This window comes from Nematolebias whitei, chromosome 16 (genome assembly GCF_014905685.2).
Source record: "Nematolebias whitei isolate Nwh7 chromosome 16, NemWhi1, whole genome shotgun sequence".
NCBI classification, from domain to species: domain Eukaryota; kingdom Metazoa; phylum Chordata; class Actinopteri; order Cyprinodontiformes; family Rivulidae; genus Nematolebias; species Nematolebias whitei.
Genome location: NC_056513.1, coordinates 7305179 through 7306270, shown reverse-complemented (window position 1 = coordinate 7306270; position 1092 = coordinate 7305179).

The following is a 1092-nucleotide window of genomic DNA, read 5'->3' as shown; positions in this document are numbered from 1 at the left end:
TCCGGAGCTAATATATATGGCGTTAGCTCCAGAGCTAATATATATGGTGTTAGCTCCGGAGCTAATATATATATGACGTTAGCTCCGGAGCTAATATAGATGGTGTTGGTGCCGAAGCCAGTATATATAATGTTAGCACCTGAGCTAAAATATATGTTGGCACCAGAACTAATATAGTTAATATACACACATAAACACACACACAAAATATAAATGTCACGTTATAACTTTTAAGCCTGGACTCCTTGCGTTTTAGTCTCCACTACAACTGATTTACATCTTCCCAGAATGCATTGCACCTGCAAGATAATGGCAATGTCCTTATGTGAAAAATGTTAAACATTTTTCAGGAGTTTTCATACGTCACAAACAATAACTTTTAGTCGAATAGAGAAATAACATATTAAAGGCCAATATTTGCAAGTAGTCGGAGATCCCTTTAAAATATATTTTGCTAACAGTACAGACTAACAAGAACGCACAGACATGAGCTAGAACATTAACCTCCTCCCCCCTCGTCCATTGGCAGCGGGCGATAATGATCTTTACAGCAGGAAACAGTCTGAAGCTTTAAAAGGCTGAAGTTTCTCTCAGATCAGATCTGAGACAGAAGGTGTCCAATCAAAGATCTCAATGAGCTCAGTCAGAGGCACTCAGCCGCTCCGAACAGAACCGTAAAGCAATTAGTTTGGAATCTCCTGATGAAAGGTCCAACGTCACCGGTTGAACCCGGAGCTTCTTGCTCTGTAATTTTTAGAGAATGCTCAGTCGTTTTTCCCCCTTGTAAACTAACCGAGACAGAAACGTCTTCCTTCGTCCGATAAACGGGCCCCCGGGTCCTGAGGAACAGCTGGCAGAAAGTGGGCCCCTGGAGAGGGGGGATAGTTCTGTTCATAAAACATGCCCGACCAAGACCCGGCAGCACTCGCGTCGTTTTACAGCTCTGCCATCGAAGGGAGGCCCGAAGAGGGAAGGAAGAACGAAAAACAAACGTTTTCTCAAAATAATACAAGCTCAGTTTTAAAACAATTTAAATAAAAACAAATGATTTGAAAATCTCATAAACCCAAAATAAAACGGTAAACATTTAAA